This window comes from Neomonachus schauinslandi, chromosome 16, assembly GCF_002201575.2.
Source record: "Neomonachus schauinslandi chromosome 16, ASM220157v2, whole genome shotgun sequence".
Lineage (NCBI taxonomy): Eukaryota > Metazoa > Chordata > Mammalia > Carnivora > Phocidae > Neomonachus > Neomonachus schauinslandi.
The window spans coordinates 1,282,527-1,296,714 of NC_058418.1; the positions used below are offsets into that span (position 1 = coordinate 1,282,527).

Consider the following 14,188-nt stretch of genomic DNA (forward strand, 5'->3'; position numbering starts at 1 on the left):
TCGTACTCTGTCCCCATTTGCACATCACTCTTGGGACTGCACCTGCTCTCCCTTCATATCATGGCTGCTAGATCCCCAACACCACAGCCACTTTCTAGCCCATGCCACAGGCATCTCTGGCTTCCCCACAGGCCACTCTGCCCGTGGCACCCAGGCAGTGCTTGCCAAATAGAACACATCCGGGGCTACCCCAGGCCTCTGATGGACCCTCCTGTCAGAGGCAGTCCTAGCGCTGCTCTGAGGCTCCTTGTTGCATCTTCAGCCATCCAGACCTTCCATGGATCTCAGGTAGCTTAAACCCCTCTTCCTTTTCAGTGTTGCATGTGCTATACCTACCCCAATAACATCTTTTCTCGCCACCTACGCTCATTCAAAGTCCAGCCTCATCTGCTCCCATCACATGCCAATGACTCTCCCAGCAAGTATCATTTGCTCCCAAACTAATCTGTCAGCTTGTCTGAAATTCCTCTGGCTCCACCAAGAGTTATCCAAAAAAAAAAAAAAAACAAACCTGAGCCTGGAGATGGAAGAAAAAGCACCAGTCCTGGCCTCTGCATCATCTGACTCCCATTATTGCCTTGACTCTGAACAGATCTCATAACCACTTCCCCTTGGAAGCCTCTGCTAGCAGCCAGCACTCTCCCCTCTCACTACCACACACCCATGGTCAGTACTCTCCAGCTTTTGTTAATGAAGACTGCCACCACTATCCGGGTGCCCAAGCAAGACACCCAGTCCTTGGAGAATACCCTCCCCATTCTTCCCCCTAATGGCCACCATAACCTGAAGAGACCTCCTCTGAAGTACGACATATTCCATATGCCACCTACCTACTCACAGATATTGTCAACCTCAATCCCTCCTTTAAATTCCACATGTGTTTCTAACTGCCAACCTGACACCTCCTCTCAGGGGTCCCCGGAATATCTCAGACCCAACGTGGGAAAAACCTAACTCCATATGGTGCTTCTGTTAAGTACTCCCACTACTGACTTTCCATCTCAGTACCTGGTGCTTCCACGCTTCAACTGCTAAGGACAAACATCTTGGGGTCATAACTGACTTTGTTCTCTCATCCCACATAGCAGAAAATTGTCCCTGCTAATAAAACAGATTGAGAAACCAACCTCTTCTCCCAACTTCAAAGCCATTGCTATGATCCAGCTACCATCAACCCTCCCCTGGACTGTTGTAGTAGCTGCCCCTGGAGTCTCCTGATCACCTCAGGCTGCCATTCCAGGACTGACTTCTGCCCCCATCCCTCAGTTTTCTGTGCCCAGCAGACATAATAGAGACCTACAGTTCATTCCCCGAACACCCAACTCATTGTCATCGCTAAGCGTCTGAACACACTGGTTCCTGTGGCCAGGTAACCTTTCATTTCCTCATACTACTGGTTGAGTATTGCTCCAGAAAGTGAATCCTACCCCTGACCCCATCTCAGTTGATGGTGTTTCCATCCTTGCAGGTGCTAAAGCCAAAACCCTGCAGTCATCCAGCTCCCAGAGATCTAGAATCCAACCACCTCCCCCACTTCCACGGCCACCCTTCTGGTCCAGCCACCTTCAGCAGTGTTCCAGACTACTGCAATTTTCTCCTTCCTCGCCCCCACACAACCACAGTACCCCCCGGTTCTCCACTCTGAATTCCCCAGAGGACTTGTTAATGATGAGTCAGATCACCTCTCTTTTCTGTTCCAAATCTGTGGCTCCCCAGACCCTCAGAACAGCGGCCGAACTGCTCAGCCAGTAGTTCCAGCACTGAATCCTGCCCCCCACTGCCCTCCCCATTCCCACCAGATATAAAGCGGACTTGTGATTCCCTGAACACTATCAACTCAGCCTCATCTCCAAGCATTTGCAGACACTGCTTCCTATCCCAGGGTCAATCTTTGGCTTCACATTGTGTTGGTTGCCGGAAATGTGGACTTCATCATATAAGCCCTGGACTGGATTCAGGATTCAAGAATCCAGGCTGAGGAGAGCCCTCAAGGCCCCAGACCTAGAAGTGGGAGCTAGGAAGGCGAAGAGCCCATGAAACCACCCTCCCTCCAACAGGGACCACGCAGGCCGGGGTCTGGGTGAGGGAGGGCTTGGGGCACGACCCTTGCCTGTGCCAGCTCTGTGTGAGCTGAGCAGGGTGGGGCAGGGCGACCTTGGCTGAAGGTCTCAGTTCTGCAAAATGGTAACCCTGCAGTCCTGGGAAAGCTCATCCCAGCCCTCCATCACGGATTTGGTGCAAACCAAGCTCTTTTTCCTTACAGCGCAGCCGATGCCCCTTCAAGCTCTCCCTCCACGTCCTGGATCGGAAGTTACTTTGTGTCCCTTTTCCTTCCTTCACTGCCCTAGCTAAAACCTTTAGCAGAATAGCTTCCTCTAAAGAGAATTGGTTTAGCAACATCTCAGAAATTTTAATGTGTTGTGTAATTTTTTTGCATAAGGTAGAGTTCATTTACTTGGACTGGAAGACTTCAGGCTTATGTCTAGGAACTCTGGATATCTTTGTTGAGATAGGGTGGCAGGACTTATTATGTGCTGTTTAAAGTCCAAAACTCCCATGGGGGCACCCAAGGCCAGTTTGTTTACTGACGGTTTTCAAAATGGCATAATTGATTAGGTATCCTAATTTGACTTTTAGCAGAAGGGCATAAAATCCTTGCTGGGAATTCTGACTCAGATTATCCTTCATTTGAAGATGAATTGTATCCATGCACAAATAAGGATTCTGCAAAGCTGTGCCTGGGTGACCCATGCTCCCTTTATTTTGCTACAGTATGTCCTTTACATTCCCCCCTCCCCATAGGCTTCTCTCTCTCTCTCTCTCTTTCAGTCTCAGGTGTAGAATTTAGTGATTTGTCACTTATATAGGACATCCGGCGCTCATCACAAGTGTCCTCATTAATACCCATCACCCATTTAACCCCTCCCCCACCCCCATCCCCTCCAGGACCTTTTAAGAAAAACCTCACATCCGGATGCTCTGAACACTTGTGAGTCTTTTCAATTATCCAGACACGTGAAATTTTTGCAATTTGTGATACAGAGAGGTTAATTCATACGATCCTCCACTCTACTTTAAATAATAATGAGAAGGTAGTATTGGGGAGAAAGAAAAATGGGCAGTACTGGGGTGGTGGGTGAGGAACCACTGTTGCTGTCTGGATGGCTTCTGGCCATTTCTGGCTTGTGGTTGTTCAAGAACTACAAGCTTGAGAGGGAAAGTATAAAACAGGACCTAGATTCAGTAGGTGCAGGACTGGGGAGATTAAAATAAATGAATATCACAAGATTTTGAACCTTAGGGAATGTCGTTCAAGAATACACAGTCTTGGCTACTTTTCTTTGTTCTAGGGAAAGTGAAGGCAACAGAGAAGCTACTACAGCTAAGAGTTATGGGTGGTGATCCAGTTTGATAGTAAAGCTGGTCTTTACTATGCCTCTGATCCAGATGATTCTGTTTGTTTGTAGTTTGAAGATTTTATTTATTTATTTGACAGAGAGAGTGAGAGAGCAAGAGAGAGCACAAGCAGGGGACCTGCAGAGGGAGAGGGAGAAGTAGGCTCGCTCCCGACCAGGGGAGAAGCCACTGAAAAATGTGTCCAGATACGTTAGATATAAAATCCTCTGTGTGTCTGGCTTGCAGTAGCATGTGCCCTAATGGTTATAGCCCATGCTTTGTGGATAGACAAGAACCAAGGAAAACAATACTTGCCAAATAGTGTCAGAGAATATGTGGGCCTATATGCTTAGTAATAACAGCCCCAATGGCCACAGTGTGTACTTATGAGAAACTCATTGGCATACGCAAACTACAGTAGAATTGAGGGTGACTACTTCCCATATGACGTCCTAGGGACATTGAGTGTTTTAGGGCCCATAAAATGTACTCAGATATCACCTCAGCAATAGGCAAGCTATGGCAGGGGTGCCTGGGTGGCTCAGTCCGTTAAGGTCACACTCTTGGTTTCAGCTCAGGTCATGATCTCAAGGTTGTGGGATTGAGCACCCTGCCGGTCCCTGAGCTCAGCATGGAGTCTGCTTGAGAGTCTCTCCTTCTCCCTCTGCCCCTCCCCCTGTTCATGTTCTTGCTCTCTCTGTCTCTCTCCCTAAAATAAAAAAGTAAAATCTTTAAAAAAAAAAAAAAGCAGTCTATGGGGTGCCTGGGTGGCTCAATCGCTAAGCGCCCGCCTTCTGCTCAGGTCATGATCCCAGGGTCCTGGGATTGAGTCCCGCATCAGGCTCCCTGCTCGGCCAGGAGCCTGCTTCTCCCTCTCCTGCTCCCCCTGCTTGTGTTCCCTCTCTAGCTGTCCCTCTTTCTCTGTCAAATAAATAAATAAAATCTTTATAAAAAAAAATAAGCAGTCTATGGCAAAAACAGATGTGTGGCCAAACCATCATTGGCCAAAATGCTCTAAAAGAGCCCTGTGTGAAATTGTCATGGGTCTAGCTGGCCTGAGATAACCAGAATCTGTCTTTACTGAAGAGAGATACTGAGGAAAAGTATTCATTGGCCATACTGACCACACCGAAGGTATGTGTTTTCCAGAAAGAAGAGAAAAGGTTTGTTATCTTCCGTGGGGCTGCTGTAACAAATCCCACAAACTAGGTGGCTCAAAATAAATTTGTTCTCTTTAGTTCAAAAAATCAGAAGTCTGAAATCAAGAGGTTGGCAGGGTAGGTTCCTTCTGGAAGCTCTGAGGGAGACTGTTCCATGCCTCTCACCTAGCTTCTGGTGGTTTCCAGAAATCCTTGGTATCCCTTGGCTTGGAGATGCATCTCTCCAGTTTCTGCATGCATCTTCACATGGCTTCTAACCTTGTGTCTCTGAGAATATCAAATCTCTTCTCCTCTTCTCCAATAACATCAGTTATTGGACTTAGGGCCCACCCTAAATGCAAAATGATCTCTTCCCAAGATCCTTAATTAAATTATATCTACAAAGACCCTATTGTCAAATAAGTCATTTCCCAGGTATCTGGGATTAAGATTTGGACATAATCTTTTTCAAAAGACACTATTTAACCCTGCTTACAGATGGTGAGCAGCTTGAAAAGATAATACAGCTTTAGAAAAATGGATAAAACAAATTCATCAGATAGTAAGACAGCACACTAGGGAAGACAGATGGAAAGAGCATTTACGCTGACCCAAGAGGAACAGCTATATTTGCTTCTCCAGATGGAAGCAGAAGTAGATCATGGACAATAGCCTGGAATCTTGTTAGCTGAAACAGCCAGGTACCAAGCAACTAGGGACCACTTACAAAGCTCAAAGCCTAAAATTACTCATACTAGCCAATCCGAAATTGTTCACCTGGCCTGCCTTGCCTGTCCCCCAGAAACCCAAATAAAGGTGGTACCCTAAACCTTCTCCTTGTTTCTGCTTTTACCTCCTGACCACCCTGGTGTCTTTCCCATGTGGCCCTTTGTGATATGCTTCCTGTTTCGAGAACATGTGAGTATCATAAACTTTGTTTTCCTGAGCCCCTCCCCTGTCTCCTCATTGACCCATGTCTTAAAAGAATGCAAAATAATGAGGAAAAGAATTTTTATACATTTTTGAAGAATCCTTCCTCTAATAACTTAAAATTATACCAGAAAAATAGTAACTTTTGTGTAGGGAGATCAGAAGGACAAAGTAAAAAAGTTACCATAACCAATAATGGGAAAGCAGACATTACATGCCTCCTAATACAACACACTGAGAAGCACAAAGCAATACTTCTGTGGTTTCCTTGCCACAAAAATGCCAAAACTCAATTAATCATTAAGAAACCTCATGACACACTAGCGGAGGTAAATTTTACAAAATAATTGGCCTGTACTTTTTAGAAACAACAAGAAAAAACACTTCTGAAGAGTGAGAAACTGTTTCTGATCCATAGAGAATAAAAGCAAATGAGAAATAAATGCAATTCTTGATACTGAACTTGGCTCTGGACTGAAAAAATTAGCTGTAAAGGGCATTCATAGAACAATTGACAAAATTTAAATATGGCCTATGAATTAAATAATACTATTATATCAATGTTAAATTACTTGGTTTTGAATATTGAACTAGGTTATGTAGGATAATGTCAATTTATATAGGAAATATATACCAAAGGGTTCTTTGGCCAAGGGGTACAATGTTCCCAACATACTTTCAAGGTGTTCAAAAAACAATATATACATGTTCAAAAAAACACATATGTTCAGAAATTATATATCTACATATGTATACGCATACATGAACGTATATGCATATAAGGATATAAGTCAGAGATCTTCCTTAATCTTATAAATAACATCTTTAATCTTTAATTTTATAAATAACATAAAAACAAAAATACTGTTGCAAATATCATAACTCAGGGCTCATTATTAAAATACTCCCATGAGGGCGCCTGGGTGGCTCAGATGGTTAAGCGTCTGCCTTCAGCTCAAGTCATGATCCCAGGGTTCTGGGATCGAGTCCCGCATCGGGATCCCTGCTAGGCGGGGATCCCTGCTTCTCTCTCTGCCACTCCACTCCTGCTCTCTCTCTCACTCATGCTCACCCTCTCTCAAAGAAATAAATATTTTTTAAAAATTTGTTGTTGTGGGCGCCTGGGTGGCTCAGTTGGTTAAGCAACTGCCTTCGGCTCAGGTCATGATCCTGGAGTCCCTGGATCGAGTCCCGCATTGGGCTCCCTGCTCAGCGAGGAGCCTGCTTCTCCCTCTGACCCTCCCCCCTCTCATGTACTCTCTCTCATTCTCGCTCTCTCAAATAAATAAATAAAATCTTTAAAAAAATAAAATAAAATAAAATAAAATATTCCCATGAGATTAAAACAAAAGGAGGATGGCTGCTCTTGGCACTCTTAATCAGCATTTTTCTGAAGATCCTATTTTGTGCAATAAGGCAAGAAAATAAACATATAACAATTGGAAAGGAAGAAATAAACATGTCTTCCTGCATCCTGTAAACTACTTCCCCAAATGTTATCTGCACTATGAGTCCAAATACTGACAGCCAATCACAACTTTAATCCGTCTCAAATCCCTGATCTTTTTATCACCTGTACCCCTGCTCTTCTTGTTTCTATAGGACCCATCACCTTCCAGTGTAGTACGTGACTTAGTATCACAGATGCATTGTTTGTTCCTTTCCATCAACTACAGAGTAAATTCCAGGATTTCTATTTATATTTTGTGCACTGATATATTCCATATGCCTAGAAATGTGCCTGAACCCATAAACTACACAAACATTTGTTAAAATACTGAGCAAATAATCACACAATACCCTATTTATTCACACAACTCTGGATACACTTTCTCCCTCCACCCACAGTTTTTCCTTCAATTTCACTGCCCTCAGTGCTCTCAGGAATAAGAAGGAATTATCTTCCGTAAATAGAGCCCTCAAACTGACTAAGATATTTGATCAACCTCTTTCTTTCACTGATTAGATAAAATGGTACTCTTTCACATTCCATTAGGACTAAATTATTTCAAAAGTAGGTTCTCCCCATCTGTTTCTGCCACTCTTTTTTTTTTAAAAGATTTTATTTATTTATTTGAGAGAGAGAATGAGAGAGAGAGAGCACATGAGACGGGGGAGGGTCAGAGGGAGAAGCAGACTCCCTGCCGAGCAGGGAGCCCGATGCAGGACTCGATCCAGGGAGTCCAGGATCATGACCCGAGCCGAAGGCAGTCGCTTAACCAACTGAGCCACCCAGGCGCCCTGCCACTCTTTTTTAAACAAATTTTTAAAAAGATTTTATTTTCTTCTGAGCCAGACACTTACCTGACTGAGCCACGCAGGTGCCCCTCTGCCACTCTTAACGGCTTTCCTATTAGCACTTTTAATAGCTTTCAGAAGTTTTCGTAATCCCAAATATTTTTTAGTTATGTTGGGATTAATTAGAATTAATCTCTATTCCCCATGCAGACACTGTCACTGCACTTACAAGTGAAATGATAATCACTTCTTGGCAAGTAGATGAGATCACAGACCAAACCTTTATCTCTGGCATAAGTGTCCTATCGCAGATGCTGTGGCGGCCGTCCTTGTCCTGGGAGCAAATCTAAACTGTGTAAATAGCTTTTCTTTTCAGGTAAGTATCATATTCTTAGAAAATACTTAGGAAATCCAGGATTATGCTTTTTAAAATTGGCCTTCTGAGCTCGTGGGGGTGGGGGAAGTCTTAGGTAGATGATAGATATATAGACACATAAATGATAGGTAGACAAACAGTAGATGGATAGAAAGATGATGAAGGAAGGAAGGAAAAGAAAGAAAGAAAGAAAGAGAAAGAAAGAAAGAAAGAAAGAAAGAGAGAGAAGCTAAGAAGACCAAACACATACAAACAGGAAAACATTTGCTGAGGAAACCAGAGGCATGTCGCCAGTCTTGCCAAACTGCCTCAGGGCTGCCCGACATGTCCCCTCTCCTCAGTTAAATTGTTTTGAAACTTCTCTCACTTCTTCTCACGAAACACAGTGGCCAGAACAGCATTCACCCTAAGGGCATCAAAATACAGGGTTGTGAGTAATAACATAAAGAAGGTGAGCTCCCACTCTGAGTAGACACCTAGTGTCTGTGTGATATCCGCTGCTGGTGTGTGTAGGTGCATGTTGTTTTGGTGTTCTGTTCTGTTTTGTTTTAAGCAGGGGTATGTTGTGCAAAATGGAGTCTGCAATGACGTGTCTCTAAATTTCTGTCATCAGTTCAGGAAGATTGTTCACCATATTTCTCATTTAGACCAGTGAAAGCCTTGTTTATCTGTCATGTACAGAAATGCAAATATTGTGTAAAGATAAATAGGGCCAGAAGATTATGGGGATATGAATAAAAGAATGTAATCCTGTAAATGTTATCCTGGAATTTAAACAGATTTTAAAGTGCCTCAGTTGTCTTGTTGTCATCCTAATCGGACACTCTCTACCCTCCAAGGACTGCCCTGTGGATTGATCCATTCCTGTATTTCTCTTTCTATCTCTATCTCTATCCATAAAATCTCTTAGCTATAGTATGATTGCACCAAATGTTTCATTTATAAGATACTTCTTTTTCAAACAAAAAATCAATAAAATTCTGACCAGACACCTTTTTAGAAGAGCTAAGAGGCACTGAATTTAGACCCTCCCTAGGTCTCCACAGAACCCCTGTGATCAGGGGAAATTAGGAGTCTTTATTACTTTCAAATTGCTGTAGGTCTTTAGAGGCCGGAGGGATGTATAACTCAGCAATGTCATAATTGTCAGGCTCTCTGTTTTGTGCAAACATTTTTTTTTTTTTAAAGATTTTATTTATTTATTTGAGACAGAGAGAATGAGAGAGACAGAGAGCACATGAGAGGGGGAAGGGTCAGAGGGAGAAGCAGGCTCCCTGCTGAGCAGGGAGCCCGATGTGGGACTCGATCCCGGGACTCCAGGATCATGACCTGAGCCGAAGGCAGTCGCTTAACCAACTGAGCCACCCAGGCACCCGTGCAAACATTTTAAACTCCCACAGCAAATTTTATTGACACATGTTTTTATTATTTCACTTCATTTTGTGATTCTTCTTGAATATGATTCCCGGTTCTTTCCTTTAACCCTTCTCTTATTTTGCTTCACTTTTGTTTTGTAACTTATGTTCATTACCCTAGTGATTTCCTGTATTTTTCATTTCAACCTTAAATCATGTTATAAGATTATTATAGTTTTCATTTGAATATTTTTAACAAATCCATATATGTGTAAAATTTAAGTAAATATTCACTATGACATACCAACTCTCCCTTCCCTCCCATACTCCTGAACTCTTAGAAAGAACATTACTGCTTGGGGTGCCTGGGTGGTTCAGTCGGTTAAGCACCTGCCTTCCGCTCAGGTCATGATCCCAGAGTCCTGGGATCAAGCCCCACATTGGGCTCTCTGCTCAGCGGGGAGCCTGCTTCTTCCTTGCCCTCTGCCTGCTGCTTCCCTTGCCTGTGCTCTCTCTGTCGAATGAATAAATAAAATCTTAAAAAAAAAAAGAATATATCCTGGAGAAAACTCCATAGAATCAGTTCTGCTATGATGCAATGCATATGCTCCTGAAAACCACTGTGATATACAGGATCCAAAATAAATCACAGAGGGCGCCTGGGTGGCTCAGTTGGTTAAGCGACTGCCTTCGGCTCAGGTCATGATCCTGGAGTCCCAGGATCGAGTCCCGCATCGGGCTCCCTGCTCGGCAGGGAGTCTGCTTCTCCCTCTGACCCTCCTCCCTCTCATGCTCTCTGTCTCTCATTCTCTCTCTCGCAAATAAATAAATAAATAAAATCTTTAAAAAAAAAAAAAGAAACAAAATAAATCACAGAGCTTATTGGGACACTAGAAAATGTCATCAATGAAACATAAAAAAGAAGATAAAGCCTAGTACATATAGCAGCACAGTTTTCACATTTTAAGTATTTAAGAAATACACAAATACTGTAATAAATATGACACTTTACTTTAAAAAGCTGAAATTTGCATGTGGAAGTCAGTGTCAGAAGGATTATGGCTTTTGAGTTATTGTGAAGTGGTGGGTAGGGATGGGCAAAACAGGTGAAGGGAATCAAAAGGAAAAAACTTCCACTTCCAAAATAAATTAGTCATGGGGAACTGATGAACAGTATGGTAACTATAGTTAATAATATTGTATCGTACATTTGCAAGTTGCTAAGAGAGTAGATCTCATAAGTCTCATCACAGGAAAAAAAAGTTTGTAACTATGTATGGTGACGCTGTTAACTAGACTTACTGTGATCATTCTGCAATATCTACAAATGTAAAATCATTATCTTATTCACCGGAAACTAATATAAGTTGTATAACAGTTATACGTCAATTTAAGAAACCATGTAAATAAAATCAGGCAGAAAGCTGTAACACTAGACGTGGGTGTCTGAGGCTACCTCACAGTGACCTGAGATGCCTGGTAGATGTTTGAGTTGTGTCTTGGTGTGCATTTTTTAATCCCTGCGTGGCATGCTCCAGCTGAGGGCAGTTTTCTGCATTTATCCAGTCTTTCTTACCAATGAAAAACACCCATAAGCAGATATAAAATTTGCCTTATGTCACGATGTTTCCTAATTTCTCAATCATGTTGGAAAAAAGACTGAAACAATACTGACTGGTTCAGTATACAAAGATCTCCTGTCCTCATCCCTGCAACTGTTGAGAACTGTGTGCCGTTGTGCCCTCATTCAATCACCCACAAACTTATAGATGGACACTGAGGTTATTTCTTTTGTTTGTTTTTGTTCATTTGGCAGAGTTTTCTTTCTCTCTCTTTCTTCTTTCTATTTTAATGGATTTTACTTTTTCATTGAAATATATTTGACATATAACATTGTGCAAGTTAATGTGTACAACATGTTAATTTGATACATTTATATATTGTAATATGATTGCCATTTAGTGATAATTAGCACCTCTATCATGTTACATATCCTTTCATTTTAGTTATTGGAATAATTAAGTTATAGTCTCTTAGCAAGTTTTATGATTATCAGAGGCTATTTCTAATCCAGTTCATCAGTGAATTGCCTTTGCACACACACACAAGAAGCATAAAATGTTAATAACCACTTAAAGTGAGAAAATAAGTTTTAGAATAAGTGCTGAAAAGTACTCTGCATAGTGTTGACAAGGCATTTATTTCTGCTTTTTTCCTCTCATTCCTCTGACTTCAATTAAAATCAGCCCCTAGATATTGATGCAATGGGTTCTGGCAAATTGGAATTGGGGACTATCTTCATCACTCAGACTGGAATTGGGATCCTAGGAAATTCATCCCTTCTTTGTCTTTATACTTTCTCTTTGCTCACTGGACACAAGTTGACACCTACAGACTTGATTCTTAATCAACTGGTCCTAGCCAACTCCATGGTCCTTTTTTCCAAAGGGATCCCTCAAACAATGGTAGCTTTTGGATCCCGATATTTCTTGAATGATGCTGCCTATAAACTTATCTTTTATTATTACAGAGTGTGCACTGGGGTTTCCTTCAGCACTATCTGTCTCCTCAGTGGCTACCAGGTTATTAAACTGAACCCTAGTATTTGCAGGTGGATGGAGCTCAAGATTAGATCCCCAAAGTTCATTGGCTTCTGCTGTTTCCTCTGCTGGATCCTACATCTCTTGATAAATTCATTTATTTCTGTAATAATGAGTGTTCCATCAAATAGCAAAAACCTTAGTGTGGAAAAGTAATGGATACTGTTCCTGGAATGGGGTATTGAGATTTAACATATTATATACAGCCATACATTTTTCCCTTGACTTTATGAGTTTGGGCTTCATGGTGTGGGCTAGTAGCTCCATGATCTTCATCCAGCTCAGGCACAAGCAGCAAGTACAGCACATCCACAACAACAGCCTTGCCCCCAAAACGTCCCACGAGGCCAAAGCCACAGGAACCATCTTGGTCCTGGCGAGCTCCTTTGTTACTGTTTATTCAATCTATGCCATTTTGACTGTTTGCATGACTGTGGTTGCAAATCCAGCGGAAAGTGAGCAGCACTATGCTCCTCTCATCATGTTTTCCAGCCCTCAGCCCTTTTATGCTCATGGTCAGTGACACTTGAGTCTCTCAGTTCTGCCTTGTGTGTAGGGCAAGGACAAATTGTTTTCCCAATCTGGTTAAAGTGCTATGAGTCTGTTTTAACAGCGTTTAATCATTCATTTAAACATTTGTTAACATTTTATTAACTACTGTGTGATAGGAAATTATGACATCATGGCAAATAAGGCCAGGAAAAGCCCATTGTCTTATAACAGAGGTAAAAATGAACATCATATATTTAAGTATACAAAGATTACTCACTCTGTGTTAGGATCTTCAAAGGAGACGTTCAGAGAATTTTGAAATAGTGTAAAAGAGGGGCGCCTGGTTGGTTCAGTTGGCTAAGCATCTGCCTTTAGCTCAGGTCATGATATTGGGGTCCTGGGATTGAACCCCACACATGGGGCTCCCTGCTCCGCGGGGAGTCTGCTTCTCCCTCTCCCTTTGCCCCTCCCCCCCACTCATGCCCTCGCTCTCAAATAAATGAATAAAATCGTTTTAGTTTAAAAAGGGGGTGCCTGGGTGGCTCATTCGTTAAGCATCTGCCTTCAGCTCAGGTCATGATCCCAGGTCCTGGGATCGCGTCCCGCATCAGGCTCCCTGCTCGGCAGGAAGCCTGCTTCTCCCTCTCCCACTCCCTCTGCTTGTGTTCCTGCTCTCGCTATCTCTCTGTCAAATAAATAAATAAAATCTTTTAAAAAATTAAAAAAATTAAAAGATTAAAAAGGAAGGAAATTTCTACGTTTAAGGAATTTGGGGGAATCTCTCACCTTGGTCTTACAAAAATACATGCAAGTGTTTTTTAAACATATTTTTGAATCATAATTGAGTTCAGTTCTTTCTGACAGAAAGAATAATCCCCTGGAAAGATCCTATGGAGCCTCAAGGGATTGGAAGAAATCCTGTGTGTTTAGATTGTCAAGAGGTGGGGAAAGCAGCAGACTATGAAATAAGAAAGGATGGTGATGGAGAGTTCTGAGTGAACACTTAGGACAGGCCAAGAAAGCTGAACATTTGTTTTTGTTTTATTTTTTTAAATAACAGGTCAGTATAGGAGTTCAAACTATGAGCAAAAATATCAGCTCTCCTTATTTAAAATTATTAATAAGAATTTAAATTTAGGGCGCCTGGGTGGCTCAGTTGGTTAAGCGACTGCCTTCGGCTCAGGTCATGATCCCGGAGTTCTGGGATCGAGTCCCGCATCAGGCTCCCTGCTCAGCGAGGAGCCTGCTTCTCCCTCTGACCCTCCCCCTCTCATGTACTCTCTCTCTCTCTCTCTCTCATTCTCGCTCTCTCAAATAAATAAATCTTTAAAAAAAAAAAGAATTTAAATTTACTTGCTTAATTAGTAACTCTTTAAATATTATTACAGTTTAAATTACATCAAAAAGAATAAAATCCCTAGGAATACATTTAACCAAGGAGGTGAAAGACCTATACACTGGAAATCTATAAGACAATGATGAAAGAAATTGAAGAAATTGATGAAGAAATTGCCATGTCTATTGATATACCATCTCTTATTTAAAATCATTTTATGGGGTGCCTGGGTGGCTCAGTTGGTTAAGCGACTGCCTTCGGCTCAGGTCATGATCCTGGAGTCCCTGGATCGAGTCCCGCATCGGGCTCCCTGCTCGGCGGGGAGT

At 42.2% G+C, this 14,188-nt stretch overlaps 1 pseudogene; it reads left to right on the forward strand.

Annotated features, from left to right (window-relative positions):
* Nucleotides 1–10,527: 10,527 nt before the first annotated feature.
* LOC110573654 lies at nucleotides 10,528–12,633 on the forward strand (annotated as a pseudogene).
* The last annotated feature ends 1,555 nt before the right edge of the window (nucleotides 12,634–14,188 follow it).